The sequence below is a fragment of the Equus asinus genome, chromosome 3 (genome assembly GCF_041296235.1).
Source record: "Equus asinus isolate D_3611 breed Donkey chromosome 3, EquAss-T2T_v2, whole genome shotgun sequence".
Taxonomy (NCBI): domain Eukaryota; kingdom Metazoa; phylum Chordata; class Mammalia; order Perissodactyla; family Equidae; genus Equus; species Equus asinus.
Genome location: NC_091792.1, coordinates 39,182,057 through 39,200,227, shown reverse-complemented (window position 1 = coordinate 39,200,227; position 18,171 = coordinate 39,182,057). Strand labels below are relative to the sequence as shown.

General features: G+C 41.2%; 1 long non-coding RNA gene across 1 annotated transcript in view; it reads left to right on the top strand.

The window, feature by feature from the left end:
* Positions 1–15,089, top strand: part of LOC139044790 (uncharacterized) — a 40,278-nt gene extending 25,189 nt beyond the window's left edge. The window contains exon 3 of the long non-coding RNA XR_011501959.1: positions 14,578–15,089. This is a non-coding gene — a long non-coding RNA (uncharacterized lncRNA). The remainder of the gene's footprint in view (positions 1–14,577) is intronic.
* Positions 15,090–18,171: the final 3,082 nt, after the last annotated feature.

Below are 18,171 nucleotides of genomic sequence, written 5' to 3'. Positions count from 1 at the left end.
TTTTTGGTCTGCTCTCCAAATCAGGCACTGTGCCTCCCCCACCACACCCTCTTACAAAGGCCAGAGGTCATCCATTCTAAACTAAACCTTATACTCTCTGACCACCATCTTATGTAATCCTTATAAAACCTTGCAAGCTACATATTAGCAAGTCCATTTTATAGTTGAGGAAAACGAGGCTCCTACAGATTATATCACAAAGCTAGTAAGCGGCAAAGCCAAGATTCCAGCAGGTTATCTGAATACCAGTTCCTGCTTTTAACCATTATGCTTTCCTCCCTGCCCTACTGACTATCAAAGTTGTGCATCTGCCAACCACTTGTAACACAGAAGAGCTGTCCTCCAGATTCTTGCCAAGGATTAATATCATGGCCTCTATGTTGTCCAGACTTTACACAAACCCCAGGCTGGGAGAAATGTTCTTTATACGGGAGGTACATGTACTTTACTGAGAGCCTGTGTAGTATGGCGGTTACACGTCCAGGCCCTGGAACCAGGCTGCTTGGGTTCAGCAGCTGAGTGACCTTAACCAGGTTACTTAACTCTCATGATTCAGTTTCTATTTCTGTAAAATGGGGATGATGTCATCAACAACCCCCTTCTCTCTGTTACTCCATTCTGCCATCTCAGCATCCGCCTCATTCTAAGGCTGGCTCGTGGGAGCAGATTGCTTCCAGTGACAACCAGAGCTTTGTGCTTCCTATTCAGATCTAGAAAGAGAAAAGGAATAATAAGCTTTTCTTCATTATACTTGGGCCAACTCAGATCTCACGCCCACCAGTTGCCAACGGAGTCCCATCAAAGCCCCTCTTGGAGCTGAGGATAGAGAGTGGATGCCTATATAAAACCTATGTTCTCAGAAAGACAAGACTAACCTCAACAGCTTCAAATCTCTATGTCTCAAAATGCAACGCAAAAATTTGGCAGGCAAGTTCAGGAGTTTCACTTTCTCCAGATTAAGACCCTATGGATGCAGCCAGACTTCCAGGAAGTTGTATATATGAAACATTATTTTGACCCCTCTTGGAACCACTGTCACTGAATTGCATGTCAGTATTATGCTACGGATGCTACGGGTCTCTTCTTCACCCCATAACAGTGTTTGGAAAAAAATAGGCTTTTCCAGAACAACTTGCTTGATTTCAGTTTATGGACAATGTGAAACACATATCTAACCATCTTTCCCTCACCTTGGCCTCTAAGCATGATAGATTCATGGCTTATCTCAAGGAAAAAGTAGAACTAATTTTTCTGTGCTAACCGTATACTTTGTTTATTATCTTTTCAATAGTTTCCTTTCCCCCAATTCAATTAATTTTTTGTATTCTATGTAAATTTTTATCTACCCAATTTATTTATGGAAAAAACATGATAGTAATAAATAAATACATTAAATCACCCAAACATGGGAAAAAATATTTATACTCAACCTCAGCATAATTAATAGTTAATTTTGAAAAGTGAAGAAATATAAATGTTCAGTTAAGGGAATGACTGAATAAGTTATGGCATATTCACAAAATTAAATATATGCAATTAAAAATTATGTTTACAAATAATTTGTGATAAAATGAAGAAACTCTTTGCTTATAATATTAGCTTTAAAAAAACAGCAAGCAAAATTGAGTATGAGTCTTCAGTTTCTGACAAGTCAGTAAACTAGGTTAACACAGTCTCTTTCCAACCAAAAGTTAGAAAAGTTAGATTAATTGTTTTTGAAATAAATTTAAATGCATAGCTAGAAATAAAAGGGAAAGGAAAGGAGAAAGGTAATGAGGGAAGGAGAGAGGGAGGGAAGGAGGGAGGGAGGAAGGAAAAGAGGACAAAAGGAACTCCCAGGTGACATAAATAAAACAGAGATTGAAAGCCAGGGATGGAATTGCTTGAAATCATACCATGGAAGTTCAGGAGAACATCAGATCCAGATATATTCTCTGACAGCTAAGAGCTAGGACTTCAACACCCATGTTGGGACAGAAGCTAGAGCTCTGAGACTAGACAAAGTGGGGGTGGTTGGAACTGAAATCTCTGCATAAAACCAGAATCCTTCCTCCTTGAATAGTGGAAATAGAACCCATTGGCCCAGAAAAGCACCAATGAAACTTGTCTCTTCCCATGATGGGAAGGGGGAGCCTCCAGATGCCTCTCAAGCCTCTTACACACAGAAATATAACATCCAAATGTATTTTACTCATAGGGTGGTAATACCAGGGTGAAAACCTAACGACAACTTAGCCCCAGATTGGTGAAATTTGGGAAAATCATGCATAAAATCCAGTCTGTAAAGATACTATCACAGATTGACATGAAAGTAAATAAAAGGCAGTGAAGATGTGTAAATAATCTAACCAATCAAAGCAGATGGAATAAATAGAAACTTTTTTAAAACTTTTAAATAAACAGAACAATCTAGACAAATTAAAAGATAAATATGTTTTAAATTATCAAATAAAATGAAGAATAGATACATACTAAATGAATTAGATACTATAATATCAAAAATCTAGTCATTGAAATTAAGAACCCAATGAAACAGCAGATTAGAATCAGCTAAAGAGAGAAACAGTAAACTGGAAAACAAATATGAGGAAGTTGCTTAGAATGCAGCACAAAAAAACTTAGATGAAAAAGATACGGAAATTTTAAGAATTTAAAGGGTAGAGAAGACAGATATCTAAGAAGAAACAATAAATAGACTGATGTCTCATCCACAAAAATAGAGACCAAATACAGTGGGATGACATCCTCAAAGTATTCAGGAAATATAATTATCAACAAGGAAATGTATACTTAGAGAAACTATTGCTCAGAGTAAGGGCAAAACAAAGTGAATGAAGACAAATAGAGCTGATCGCTCACAGGGTCTTGTTGAAAGAACTACTGAAGAAAGTTATTTGGTTGGAAATAAACTGAACTTAGAAAACAGAAGTGACACACATAAAGCATTGTGGAGCAAATAATTTGGTAAATGCAGGGGTAAATATAAACAAGCATCCACTGTAGAAACTATTAAAAAAAAATAAAAACATTACGCATAATAAAAATGACTAATTTTAGGGAGTTTAAAAACAAAATCAACTCTAAATATTAGATAATGACATGGATGATAGACGAGAGTTGCCAGAGTTAAAGTACTCGAAGGCCTTTGTACTGTCTCAAGGAAAGTAAATGTGTTGATTTAGTGCTAGCTTTCTTAAACCAAGTACACAGGCTAAAAGTTCAAGGGTAACCACTAAAGGAACAGAAATAGAACAAGTATTTCCTAATATATAAATATTCAAAATAAATACAAACATATTAAATTCACCCATTAAAAACCAAAGATTATCAGATTGTTTTTAAAATATGCTTTATCTTCCTAGTGGATTTTTCTTTCCATAATTATGTAATGTTTATCTTTATCCCTACAAATTTTTTTGGCCTTGAAAGTTACTTGTCTAATATAAATATAAATTCCAGTATCTTGAGTTAACCATTCACGATGTTTTAGAATGTTCCTTAACAGCCTTTTAAAATTAAATAAATACATGCAGTTTTTTCCAGAAAGGCTTTTAGTTAGAAAAAAATGTCCAATTTAATATGTGAATAATTAACAATATCCATAACCTTTTGATTTCTAGGTCTCCTCCAACAATAAAAAAAAAAGCATTTATCCTCCTAGACAATGGGCAATATGTTTCAAAAGTAGAATATTCTTAGTCGGTTTTTGGTAGAGGAGCTTTATCAAGTTAAGGAAAGCATTTTCCATTTGTAGTTAATGGCCAGTTTTTATTATGAATGATGCTTTAATTTTATACTTTTAAAACATTAGAAGCTTTACAAGGTACCTTGTTATTCATCCCAAGTTCTATTCAGCATTGTTCTACAGAAGGTCTTATCCAACAGAGTAAGACAAGAAAAGGAAATCAGAAGTAAACGGAATAAAAAAGAAGAAACAATATTGTCGTTATTCACAAATAATATGCTGTTTTGACATAGAAAATCTTCACATTAACTGTTAGAATTAATAGGGATTTCAGCAAATATGCTAAATACAGCCATCATACAAATGCAAACTAATGTATCATTAATATTGCCCATGTCAGAAGGGATAAATCCACATCACATTATTAGAGCAGGTCTAGAAATAAAAAGGTAGTTTTGATTATTTACATTATTTACATACTAGTTATTTACATACTAACATGGACATCCTTTAAGTCAAAGTCTTTTTTGGAAAAAAAATTTAGCACATGTGTATATCATTTCTAGAGGCCATTAGGGAACATTCCAAAATGTCAAGAGTGGCTGACTCTAAGATGTAGAATTTTTTTGGATGATTTCTAGTTTTCATCTCTATAATTACCTGTTTTACAAAATTTCTACAGTAAGCAGTACTGTTTTACAATCTGGGGGGAAAATATGCTTTTTAAATTTTCTTTATTGAGTTCATAATAGTTTACATCATTGTAAAACTTCAGTTGCACATTATTTCTTGTCTGTCACCATATAAGTGTGCCCCTTCACCCCCTGTGCCCACCCCTACCCCCCTTCCCCTGGTAACCACTGAACTAGTCTCTTTGTCCATGTGTTTATCTTCTACATATGAGTGAAGTCATATGGGAAAATACGTTTTTTTAACAAAAAAATAAAGGCATTGGAGCCAAACCTGTGCAGCACCTATCCTATACTTAACTACCACCTCCCTAAGGAGGCATTCTAACTAGCCAGAGAGTTCTTGACAATCCAAACTACTTTCTGCCTCATTCATTCCATCTCACTTTAATCCTCATCTGAAAATAAAATTTTTCCTCCATCCCTTAGTAGTACACATTTTAATTTCTCCTACTCTGCTTCCTATGGCTTCAGATCAAATTATGTGATATATTTTGGCCCCAAAGAGCCTAGATTATAATAACGTCTTTACCTAAAAACGCCATATCTCACACTTCCTCAGCCCTTGATGGATAGCATGGCAGAGAAAGAGTGAACAGGGCCTGCTTTTAATACACAGTATAGGCAATTGCTGGAGTGGGAAGGTGTGCCAGTGTCTAAAATTCCACCATTAAAACCTTTAGGTTAAGTCTGGCCTTCTCTGGTTCCTTTTTAAAGATTTACTTCTGCTGGAAGGGACTAAGACATAAACAGTTCTCCTAAACAACTCTCCTTCATATATGGAAGGGAGTAGAAGAGACAGACAAAAGGAAAAATACAGTTTCTCAAAATCTGCACCAGGACCACCTGATAAGTGAGTTCCCATCTCTTGCTGTGGCAGAGAAGGATCTTGCGAAGATCAGAAAGGAGACTGGCTCACCAGAGCTGACTTGTTTCATGATTTGGTAATATACCTTCTCCTAAGAAAGACTTTATCAGATTATTCTGCCAGAGTCTGTTCTGTAGAAACTATTATGATCCAATTTTTCAGATTTTGAACAAAACCTCCCACTCTTCCCTCCAAATACTTGGCTCATAAAAGTCAGAGAGAAAACCCATCAGGAAGCCTCTTTTGCTAGGTAGAAGTTGCTAGGGTAGCAAAACTTCCTGTGTACCCTTCACTCCAAAGCAAGGGACCTGTGCCGAGGACAGCGGTAGGGCCAGTGCAGAGCCTTCTGCCCAACCAGCAGCCCTGGAGGATGTATTGCCAGCTCTAGTCTCTCACTCAAACCCCCTGTGGCTTGGTCCAACACAGTTCCTTCCTTGACCTGTTCAGGTTTGTGTTTAGGTTGATTAGTTTACAGATTCCCATCAATAGGCATAGAGGAGACTGAGAAATCCAGAAACTCTGAGTAAAACCTGGGCATCTTAAGTGATCTGAATTTTTTTTCAGGCCCCACGGGAAGATTAAAATAACTACATTTTTAGTCTGTCACATAGCCATTCAATCAGTAAATGACAATCGAGCATCTATGTGTTAAGGTCCCTGCTGGGCCCTGTGAGTTGGGAGAGGATACAGTGCAATCCTGTTCCAAGAGATTAGGTGTCTAGAAGGCAGACACATGCCGATAGGTAAATAACCATGAAACAAGCAGCAAAAGAAAAGTATCATGAGAGAGTTCCAAACCAACTTTGTGGCCAAGTTCTAGGGTTAGGCGGATGGGTTGGAATCCTGGATCCAACACTTCTTGTGTGTGACTTTGGGGAATAACATGATAGTCAACATTTATTGAGTATGCTCTGTATGCCAGGCATTGTACAAAGCACTCTAACGTGTATTATCTCATTTAACCTGTATAATAATCATAATAACCAATTGGAGGCGCTGTTACCATTTTATAGAACAGGAAACTGAGGATTAGAAGCAAATGCTAAGATGGAATTTGGGGTGCAAGGTGTTTATTAGGGATAAACACCTGTGAAAGGATAGGGGAAAACAGGACCTGGCAGAGGAAGAAGATGAGCTCTGATGAAGGCTGGGCAAATCCTCACCCGGGGAGCTCTGGAGCTTGAGCACTGCCTCACGGAATGTCCCACGTTCAGCTGCAATGACCAGGCATTGTACACTCATCTCATTCAGTCACTAGATGGAGGCTGCCCCTGGAAGGACACAACCTCCAGTAAGGCAGTTCGCTACAGCTGAGGGAGACCCCAAAGGAGCTGAAGCCAGAGGCTGTTTGCTGACTGCTCCTCCACAGGCGGGCAGCAAACCACGAGCAGCGTCTCTCTATGTCTGCCCCAAGTACCTACCCTGCCAAACTGTTATAAGGATTAGAAATAACATGTAAAATGTTTGGCACAGAGTAGTTGCTCAATAAATTGTGGCTTTTGTTTTCCAACACAGAACCTGAGCAGGAAATGTGTCATGGTAACTCCTGAAAGATATGACACAAAAAACACGTTGTTCACGTTGATTGGACCTTAAAAATCTGTTTCTCCCCTCCACTGTCCATGGTCAACTGAATCTGAGGCTCGCCCCAGCTACAAAGTGCATGCAGTGGTAGAGTGATGTGGCCAAAGAAACCACCACTCACGGATGCAGATGGCACTGTGAGAGAAAGGAAAACCTGGACTGTGGTGTGATTTTCTTAAAGTAATACATATGGACTTGTTAGTTTTGTGAGCATTTCGTGGAAATATTTTGTAGGGATGGTTTCGAGAAAAAGAGTCTCGGGTGGGTGGCAGGTCATTTGTTATTCACCAGTGAGATGGCACACAGCGAGGAGGTGGTGGCAGCAATTTTGGGATCTTCATGGAAGCTGAGCTCCGTAGGAGCCAAGGCAGAGTCTGTGGTCAGGTTGAGAGGAATAGCGATGGAACCGTAGTTACTAAGCAAGCCCACACTTTCCAATTACTCACCATGAGACCTGTTCTTAAAATACAAAAATGACAATTGAGATGACGAAGAATGAGCCTTTGGAACATGCGTCTCACATCAGTAGAAGAAAATCTGGCTGCTTAAGGCCGTTGACCCAGTCAGTCCAGCGGAAGCTAATTACCTTATGTGGATGACATTTGGAGACCACTGCTAATCTGCCTATTATTTTTAATTAGGAAAAAGTGAGAGTCAAGTATTTTCTGATTTTTATGTCCTTTTGTTCACATGTGTAACCCACTTCACACTTTTGTAATCATTCCTCGCAGTTACTGGACTCTGCCCCCTGTCAGAGCAACTTTGGGGACTGTAGGAACACGTGACCTATACCCTCAGCCTCTACTTCTTTTCCTTCCATCACTTTCTTAACTCCTTTGGTATGGATTCTGCCACCACCATGACAGAAATCACTCTCATTACGGGTACCAACAGGGTTCTTTGGGACAAACTCTCAATGTTTTTCAAAATAGGACCTTTGAAGCACCTAGCATCTCATAACCATTCCCCTTGCAGAACTTTTATCTGATTTTCTGACAAAACTAAGAATAGCAAATAAATTTTAACTTGAGTGACCACTCTCACCAACTGTGATTGCTGCCTGGAGTTTTGCATTCAGAAGGAAATTCAAGTTACATCTAGGATGCGGTCATTGATTAACATGCCTGTCACAGGCACCAAAAAGGAAGGAGGGGCATGTGTCCTATGCATTCACCTTCCTGTTTCACATATCTTGTTTCTCCACATTTCTTTTTGGTTTCTCCTTTTCTTTCACTATTTAGGCACTGTTGATTTATTCTTTTTTGACCCCTAATGGGGTCTATCTCCATTGCACATTGTGATAGATTCATTGAGAGCATGACTGTCAATGAAACGATGTGTAGAAAGCCTCTTATATTGGATTCTGAATCAATAGTAATGATTATTATCATCTTAAGTTGTTGTTGTTTAATTCTCTCCTGAGATTTACCTCCCCAGATATCTCAGGTTCTTCCTTTATGCTGCTTAGTTACTACCTTGACTCTCAAGTCTACTATTCCAGCCCTGACCTCTCACCAACTCTCCAAGAAAGAGGAAGACAAGGTAGAGAATGGGAAGCAGAAATCCATGCAAAGCACAAGCAAAAACAAAAACTTAGGGAAGACGAAATTATTTTCTTCTCTAGGAGTTTGTCCATTTGTTTGTTTTCAATCAAATCAAAAAGCCTTCCAGGAAAAAAAATGATTTTGAAAATAACTCTGTTTTTGATACCTCTAGCAGAGACGTGATTCCTCATCCCAGAGACTCTGACCTCTGGCTTCACAACACAACTACCTGATTACCCGCTGCTTCACTTTCTTTCCTATCTCCTGCCATCTTCTCACCCACTGGGAGCCTCTTTCGAGTGCCTCTACCAGGATAGAAGAGCCAGATAGGAAGAGAAACAGAAACACAGAAGTACTAGTCGATCAAAACAGAGAGAGGAAGGAAAACGAAAGAGGAGGGGAAGAAACGGCCAGCAGTGGGCCCTTCTCTCCCAGAGCCCAAAAAGCCTCTCTCAGCCTCCACAACCCTGACCTGCCCTGGCTCTGGAGACGCCCAAGCGCCATCTTGGCCGACCCCTTGTGGAAGGACATTCTGCCTTCAGTATCTATTTCTACCCTGAGGATGAATTTTGCTTTTTCACAGGATATCTGCAATCCCACCTATTCTTTGCCCTCTAAGCAAGGGGACCTCAGGAAGCTTTATGCCGGTCAGAGACGGGGCTATTGCCCCATCTCCTTGGTTGCCAGGATTCCCAGGGAGATGTGCGTCAGCTCCACTGGCTCCTTAGTCGGCCCACACCACCTCCAGAAAAGAAGGCCTTTCCCTCTGCCGTGCCCTGAGGATTCTCAGATTCTAGCAAATGAAAAGGAGCCCCTCCTCACAGAAAGTTAGCCACTCCTGCTTGGGTTGGTTTTCCAACCACCAGTGCTGAGGCACTTTCTCACTCAAGAGATTGACCTTTTTCACAGAGGACAATTCAACCCTTGTTTGGTGACCCGCAGGGGCTTCCTTCTGGGCCTGAGAGGTGAAGCTAGAAAGTGGCCCCCCTCCCACTGCTGCTGGCGTCTTGAGAATGGGGCACCCAGGGTAATGGGCTCAGCCTTAGGGATCGTGCTCACAGGCAAAGGCCCACAGCCTCTATGAGACCTGCACGTGGGTGTAAATTCGCAAGCAGCCCAAGTCTAAAGCTCTCAGACCCCCAGCCCCCATCAAAAGGAAAACTCTCCTGACCATAAATACATTAGTTGCCTTGCCACATTAAACTACACGATACAGAAATCCACCAGCCATCCCGAGCACTGCCATCCTCTGGGGCCTCCATTGCACAAGGGTATTTTATCCTTCAATGAATAAAAAGATATGCCGATTGCCTAAAATTAAAAAGTGCAGTGGGATGAGTATTTCCCAGGAAGGGTTCTGAAGCTCATGCTTTGTGGGGTGGAGACCTGAAAAGCCCGGCTGTGGGATTCCTGTCTCTGCACCTTAGCGATGCTCCTTCCCCACGGGCCCTTTCCGCTTCCTTGCTGGTGGCCTTCCTTCCATGGTGGTCCACAAGGAGGATGCTGTGCCCTGTGTGGCACGTGCTTCTGAAGTTTCCACTGTCCACATCAGGAGACATGCTGAAGCACATGGACTGTGCTCCTCCCCTCCTGCTGGATTCTTCTTGCCCCTTGCCCAACCGTCTCTCAGAATCTCCAGCTAAGTGGAAAATGTAAGGAGTTGCTGTGGAGACAGGCCAGCCCTGAACTCTAAGACCCAGCCTCATCATTACTAAGTTCAGAAGACGCTGTTCCAGCTAGAGCTGAGAGCGATTTTCCCAGAAATGTAGAGACGGCTAAGACTGGCTCTTCCCATTTTGCTCTTGGAGGAGCTAGAAACAAGTGCTGGGAAGATCTTCATTTTAAGGAAAAGATATGAGTTTTAGGGGAAAAGAAGAAAATAAAGTACACAAAGCAATGTGACACTTTTGTCCCCACTCACCTCCTCACACTTTGTCCCTGGGTGGGAAAAGTGGGGAAACAACTATACGAATCCTCCACGGCAAGTCTGAAACATCATCTAAGCCAGCTACGTAATTTGCAGGGCCCAGCGCAAAATGCAAATGTAAGGCCCCTCGTTCAAAAAGCAGGGGGAAGGGCTTAATTACAAAGCTTTTATCTTTCTTCTGCTGTCTCTCTCTCATCTTGTCATGGAGTTTTTTATTTGCTATTTAATGTTGTTCTAAGTAAAGAAAAATTACAATTTTAAATTATTAGCCTGAATTTTACCAGTCTACTTTATACTGTGCAATGCCAGTTTTAAATGCAAATTTAAGAGCATTTAACTCGTATGTGGAATCACTGAAATGACACAAGTTGTATTTCATAGCTTGTACATGCATATGTATTTCGTTCTTTCCAGAACAGTGGAAACACTGCACAAAACTAACTCAACTGTTTTTGTTTCTCTTCTTGATCCATGCACATTTTACCAACATGTTCCACCTTTGGCTTCTGATGGGTAAGGAAGGACCGAAGGGGAACAGAAGCATGGATTGCTTTCTCTTTCCCTTTCCTTCTATGTCATCATTTTCAGCTAAGTGGTTGGTCAACACAGTGAAATATCACGAATAAGGAGCAATATGATAGGCAACACATGCACCTTGTACTCGCTTTGAATCTCCCTCTAGTCCCACGCATGCATCAGGGGTCCGCCCAAATGTTGTGCTTAAGGGGCATCGCAAATGTTATATGCAAATAGAGCAGGAAGAAACGGCAGACACGCATATTGAGTATCTATTGTCTGCTCACGTGCATGCATTACTTACAAAACACAAGTTCAAAGATAAAATGATTAAGAATTTCAAGACAGTGACAGCAGAGCACTAAATGAAGCATAGGTCCTTCTGAGCATGGAGCCCTCATGACTGCTCAGTTCGCACACACATGAAGCCAGCCCTGAGGATCAGAGAGAAGATGCCCTGAGGTGCCATCTCCTGGCTGCGGCTAGGAGGGGAAGCACTGCAGGCCCCTCCCACAGCACTGGTGTGGGACAAGCCAGAGGGACAGTAGCCACCTGCACTTGGACATGAAAAATCCCACCTTAAAAGCAGCATGGAAGGGATAAATAAACCTTTCAGGCTCCAGAAAGTGGCCTAAATATTAGCAGGGAGAATGCATTGACATGCCAGTTTCAGTACACTGCCTAGAGGGGCGAGGGAGGGAGCCTCAAAGGGCTGCCTGGTTCTCACCCACAGAGTCAGGGCAAGCGACTGCACCTCCAGAGCCTTACCCTGGCCAAGGACAGAGCTGTGAAGGGGATGAGACTGAATTTGCCTGGAAGTCACCAGATTGGACTGCTTCACTGGCACCTGTGTGTTTGACATTGCCCACTAGGTGGGCAAGCTGGCATCAGTCAGATATTAAAATCAGAAAGCTCTGTTATCATGCACCTCCATCTTGCAGATGGTCATCATTTGTGAAAGCCCCATCCTTTTAGACCTCAGTTGCACACTCACTGTGTTGCCAGGTGCTATTTCAAGCACTAGAAACACTTTCATCATCTCATTTAAAAAGTACCCTGAGGTACAGCTGAGGCTGGCCCAGTGGTGTAGTGATTAAGTTTGCATGCTTCGCTTTAGCGGCCCAGGGTTCACGGGTTTGGATCTTGAGCATGGACCCACACACTCCTTATCAAACTATGCTGTGGCAGCATCCCACATACAAAATAGAGGAAGATTGGCATAGACGTTAGCTCAGTGACAATCTTTCTCAAGCAAAAGAGGAAGATTGGCAACAGATGTTAGCCCAGGATCAATCTTCTTCACGAAAAAAAAAAAAAAGTGCCCTAGCACCCTGGAATTTTGCTTCAAAACCCTTATCCATTTTGTCATCATACATGTATTTGTATGATTATTTTAATTAACGTCTGTCTTCCCAGCTAGACTGAACTGCCTGAGGGCAGGGACCAATTCAGCTTTTGTTCAGTGTTGTGTCTCTAGCTACTGGCACAATGCTTGGCAGGTTATACCCCTAGCAGGGGTGAGGGGACTTGAGAGGTATTCGTGGCAGGTGGCTTTGGCTTGGTTTCACTCTCCTAGAGCTTCTTGTCTCCTTTGGATCATGGCGCTCTTGGAGCACCTGGTGCAAACCACAGAAACTAATGCATATACATCAAAAGTTTCAGACTCCTTGAAACCCATCCACCAACCCCAACTTTGAGAATCCCCAGACTATACAGTTGGACTTCCTATTTTCCCAACTGACATTTTTAGGGGCATTTCTCCATGACATAAAATTTTCCCTAAGTATCACTTCTAAGGGTTACAAAATACAAGTTATATGAATCTGTCATAATTTACTTAACCTTTGTCCTACTTTTCTTTTTCCTTTTTTTTTTTGAGGAAGATTGGTCCTGAGCTAACATCCATGCCCATCTTCCTCCGCTTTATATGAGCAACGCCTGCCACAGCATGGCTTGACAAGTGGTGTGTAGGTCTGCATCCAAGATCTGAACCCACGAACCCTGGGCCGCCGAAGCAGAGTGTGTGAACTTAGCCACCAGGCCGGCTTCAGCCTTTGTCCTACTTTTGCATTTCCATGTTTCTGACCGTCTCCTATCTGTGGAGTTCTTGGGATGGCATTATTGGTTGAAAGATTCTTAATATATGGTGCCATACTGCCTTACAGAGAGACTGTACACATTTATATTCTAATAACGTGCCTACGCTAGCATTGAGTTGATCAGTTTTTAAAATATTCTCACTTGATAAATAAGAAAGAGCATTTAGTGAGTATTTTCATTTTTCCTTCATTAGTCTCTAAGAAAGCTAAACATTTTATTAAGGTATTTTACTGCCTCTTCCGTAAATAATTCACAAAATTTTTCCTATTGTTTTGAAGCTTGTTTTTTTCTAATCAATGTGCATCAGCCTATTAAGAATATTAATCCTTTCTCATATTTGTGGAAGGTATTTTTTTCTCAGTTGTCTATTTTAAATTTGATTTATACTGGTTTGTCTTTTTTACATATTTACTGAACTTTTAAAACTTTTATGAGTCAAATCTATCTATTTTCCTTAGTAATTTTAAAATTATTTTTATGCTTATAAAATTCTTTTCTATGTAAATATTTAATTACATGTGTACTGCTATTTTAAAAATTCACCTATTTAAACGACTTGAAAATTATTTTAGTAGATGCTGTAAGCTGGTTCTGTGCGGGCATTTATTCCACCAGCTTAGCTAGCCAGTCTTCCCTGTGATGCCAAATGTTGCATCAGTGGTGGTGCAGCACATACAAGTGTTCAGGTCATGGATACACAAAAGCAGCACATCTAAAGAGGTGCCCTTCACATCGAAGACGTTGTAGATTTGCTTTTTTTTTTTTTTGAGGAAGACTGGCCCTGAGCTAACATCCGTGCCCATCTTCCTCTACTTTATACGTTGCATGCCTACCACAGCATGGCTTTTTGCCAAGCGGTGCCATGTCCACACCCAGGATCCGAACAGGGAACCCTGGGCCTCCAAGAAGCAGAACATGCGCACTTAAGCGCTGCGCCACGGGCCGGCCCCAGATTTGCATTTTTATGATGACAGTTTCCTGGCAGGTGGCAGTAAGATGTCCTGTTCTAATAGTCAGTATACTATGACAATTTTCCAGCAGATGAAAGTAAGATGTCTTGAGCAAGAGTGGCTTTTCTAATTCTCACAAGACACCGTAGGGACTAGTGCCTGGTGGGCCAAATGAATCCATGCTTCCCCACATCTCACTTCATGCTTAGCAGCTAAATGACCTGGAGCTCTACCTGATTAGATGTTTCCACAAAACACACACACACACACGAAATGAAATGCCTTTCCCTCATGAATATGAAATCAACAGGCCCTCCTGCATCGGCCGCTTAGCTTCTTTCCAATACTAAAGGCCTGGAGGAGTGTTTGATTTGCTTCAACCTGAAATATAACCACGAGGGCTCTCTCTATTTTCTCTCTCTTCTAATAAATAAGGAAAGAACGAAGTCCTCTCACCAGTTCTAACAACCGGCCTTCCAGATGGGCTTCCATGCCCCCGAATGAATAAACGCTGGGGCGGCAGCACGCAGATTAATTACGCAGGCCGTAATCGCCGCAGCAGCCCGCTCGGCACTCTCCAAAGAGGCTGAAAATGATTTGTGCCACCTGTTTATGGCTCCAAGCGCCTGCCTCGGGTCCTTCAAGTATTCTATTAAAAACTTTTTGATTAACTTGGTCTCAGGGCTAACTTTCTGTTTGTTTGTTTCTTTGGAGTGAATAAATAGAAGTTCTGTACCTTTGTGCCTGGAGGGCCGCCCGGGTAAATCACCAAGAAGCAGTCAAGCCGAAAACCACCAGGAGCGCGAGCATTACTCTCAGGACTGACGTTACCTACGAGACTGAAGATTTGTCTGATTCATAAAAACTCCACTGCACAGGTGTGCGGAGTGAAACTTCCTCATTTATTTCAAGGACGTTTTAGCTGTCAGGAGCTGGGAAGAAGGTGGCTTTGTTTTTCACAAGACTGCGATATTTTTCACTGTTGGACACCGAGAGGTGATTGCGTGTATGTATATATAGACACATCCCCAGTTTGGACCCAAATCATAATAAATTTATGTGCTATTTACACATGGCTTTAAATCATTTCACTAAGAGAAGTATACAGCCTAGAAACTTAACTGCTCTTTCTGGTGCGTAAATGGCCACCTTTTTGAAAAAGAGCATGGCATTTAGGGGAGGGAGAAGCAGCCTCCACCGTAACCAGCAAATGAATGACGATAGCATGTTCTCGCCTAGCAGTTAAGAAAAGTGCCCTTCCATGCATGGTCTCCTTTGATCTTCGTAAAATCCCTGTGAAGTAGGAAGAACAGGGATTAGCAGGCTGAATTTATATATATGTGTATATATGTATATAATATTTATACTTTATATATGTTTACAAATATTGTAAATATACATATATGGAAAAATTGATGTTTAGCAAAAGAAGGTGACCTTCTCAAGTTCATGAAGTTTGTAAGTGTTCCAAAAACCTAGACTCTGGGGATCATGAGAGTAAGTAGTCCAGTGGTCTTTCTAATATTCCATGTTGACTCCATAAGCCATTAAGGCTTAATCATCCACTACAGGGTCGTACTGTATTTTGAACATTTTGGCATACTACGTGATTTCCTAAGCCTTGTGCAGCTACTGGAAAGTTATGTCGCATTGTGGATTTGGGCCTGGGTTGCACTCAGCGCCATCACAGATGGGACTAGAGTGACAGGTAGACTTATAACTGGGCTCCTGGCAGACATCACCAATCAATCACTGCACCCTTTCTCGTTGGCTGATGTCTGGGATGAGACAGAAAAAGAAGTTGGGCTAAGTCCTGTGTCCTCATAAACCACAAGCATGGATTGATCTCAAAACATACTACCCTTAGATTCCCAGGCTGTCAAAAGAATAATCCCTCACTTTGCTTCATCTTACTCCTACTTCCTTCTGAAATTGGAATTCTTACTGAGAACTCTTCTCAAGGCAGTGTTCTAAACAGTCCTCACCAATGGGTGAGAATCAGCGTGGGGGAAGAACCTAATTGCCACCACAGCTAAGTGTTCCTAAGTGTACTGTTCTTGATTATATTGATTACTTATATATTGACTACATTGCTTTATTCCTAAGCAAGTCTTGCCACGACCTAGCCACACCCCACGTCACTAGATCTAGGGCACTAACACACGAAGCCTCTTAGGGCATAAAACCTCTGACTGTCCAATCCTGCCACACACCCTGCAGGGCTTGAGGGAAAGCTGTGCTCAGGTTCCTGGCCCATCGGTTTGCAAATGAATATAAGACAGACAACTACCTCTCCCCACGAGACTCTACTGCTGTAGGTGGAACTTTGAAATGACAAAAGAAGCATATACCTCTCACCATCCTGGCCACTGTGTATCAAGCTAATCTCTCTCTTTTTTTTTTTCAGTTTTATTGAGATATAATCGACACACAGCTCTGTACCACATAATAACATATATTGCAAATTCATTACCACAATTAGTTTAGTTAACATCCATCTCCTCATATAATTATAAAGAAAAAAAATATTTTTCCTTATGATGAGAGCTTTTAGGATCTGCTCTCTTAGCAACTTTCAAATATGCTATACAGCAGTGTTAACTATACTCATCATGTCATAAGGCTAAACTCTTTTAATTTCCTCATAGTGCTATTGATTTGTTTGAATATTTATTGTCTGTCTTCAAAAAGTAACATGTAAGCCCTTTGAAGGCAAGGAGGACTTTGTCTTATTTCCTGCACAAAAATAACACCAGGAATGTGGTAGATCTCCAATAAATATTTGTAGACAGACTGACAGCAGAAAAAAGAGGCAAGAATACCAATTTTTTCCATGCACATCGGGAAGCAAATCCATTTCTAAGTGTAGGATTTTACAGGGAATCCTGAAATCTTGTGACATTTGAGATAATATTATACATGTCTGGGCTTTTAGGAATATTCTATCTATTTATTTTCTCATTTTTATTCAGTCAGCAAGTATCGCTGAAACACCTATAATGTGCCCAGACATCAGCCTGGACTTCGCAGAAAGACCTCAGCCGAGATGGAAGTCCCCAGAGCAGCATAAGAACGGACCCAGCCTCCCAAGGCTCTTGTCATGGATCAGGGTAAAAAAATGAGCTTGGGCTAAGCCTTCGTGTTCTCATAAACGACAAGCACGCACTAACTTTGGAGGGTTCTCCTAGATTGTCAAAAGAATAATCACTCTGCTTGATGTTGCTCCTACTTCCTTCTGAAATGCCTCGCGGCTTCTACTGCATCTCACAACTGTCACTGAAGCTCAGAAACGGGAAGAAGCAACTCTCTTGAATTCCTCTCTTCTTTCTCACTTTGACTCCCTACCTAACTGCTAAGTTCCATAAGGTCTAGATTATCCCCCGACACAAGGAGCCGTTGCTCTGGGAGGGACCTAGCACTGCCCTGCCTAAGTCTCTTTTCTCATCCGTATCCTAATGTATCCTCTCATGCCAAGGAGACAACCAGGAATGAGACAAGCTTTTCTATAAGAATGTCCAATGTAGCATTCATTTATCATAGCAAAGGCCAGAAACAACATAAACATTCTACAATAGGAGAATGGCTAATTAATTATGGTACTTCCATAACATGGAACCCTAAGTAGGCTTTAAAGAAGCATATTAATGGCACAGAGAAATGCTCCTAATATAACGGTGTGTAAATAAAAAGCAGAAATAAAGCAGTGATGTAACTGCATGCATAAATGTGTGTACACACAGAGGTGATTGGAAGGAGATAAATCAAAAGGTTAAAAATAGTTAACTCTCAGTAGTGGAATTTTGTGGGGGTTTCTTGTGTTTTTTCCTTGTCCACATTTTCTGTACCTTTCCAAATTTTCTACAATAACTCCAATATTTTATAATCACGAAAAAGCAACACACCTTGAGAAGGTGTGTGTATATCATTCATGGTTTATGACGAGAAAATAAATATTCAGATAGTTGACTGGCTCTCAGACTTGAATGTGCACCAAAATCATCTGGAGGGCTTGTTAAAACAGAGATTTCTTGGTACTACCCCCAGAGTTTTCGATTCAGTAGGTTTGGGGCAGGGCCCGAGAATTTGCATTTCTAGCAGATTCTCAGATGATGGCAATACTCCAGTTCAAGACCACTTTCTGAGAACAACTGCTGTAGGTGTTTCCAGCAGAAGGAGGTTTGATTTTAAGCAGAAAGAGGTATTTCAAGCAGGAAGAGAATTAAGTGTGAGCAAAATTGTTGGCTGTGCAAAAGGAAGGTAATCTAGTGCAGCTGCCACCAGCTTCCAGGTTACACTTCTACAGCCATG